Source organism: Olea europaea, chromosome 15 (assembly GCF_002742605.1).
Source record: "Olea europaea var. sylvestris chromosome 15, O_europaea_v1, whole genome shotgun sequence".
In the NCBI taxonomy this organism is placed as follows: Eukaryota; Viridiplantae; Streptophyta; class Magnoliopsida; order Lamiales; family Oleaceae; genus Olea; species Olea europaea.
This window is the reverse complement of record NC_036251.1, coordinates 15721763-15722346: the sequence shown is the minus strand read 5'-3', so window position 1 is coordinate 15722346 and position 584 is coordinate 15721763.

The window sequence follows — 584 nt, the reverse complement described above, 5'->3', positions numbered from 1 at the left end:
CACCAAAATTTCAAAACCAAGTCTTCAATTTTCCAAAGTTCCTTTACCAATCAAATTTCCATCCATTGATGAACTTTCATTCTCTTTTTCAATCGAACTTCCAAACCAAGAAGACTCCATTTCCTTTTATCAATATACCAACCCAATCCTAATCCCAATAGAAATTTGGGTTATATTCTAGCAATATTGTCATGCCCCCACTCATCGTGTCCTGTTGATTTGAATCTTTGCAATTTTTATGTGCATAATAACCTTCATTTTAGATCACAAACCATATAGTTGTGTTTCTCCACATTTTTGAAATTATAGTGCTTTTGTTTACTGCCCTTATTCATAGCATATTACATCTAATTTAACATACCAAACTGTCTTCTCTACTATTTTTTCCCAAATCGTCATTTCATAGGGATTTATGAGAAAATGAAAGACAATGGGTTCCGCACTTCAAAGTTCATACGGGGGGTTTCCACCAATTTAAAAAGGGTAAGGGTATCAATAGATCCATACGTTGAGGCATTTCCACAATAAAACTTTTTTTTTTTTTTTTTAAATTCAAGCGAGCACAAAGGTGGAGTATTAATTAA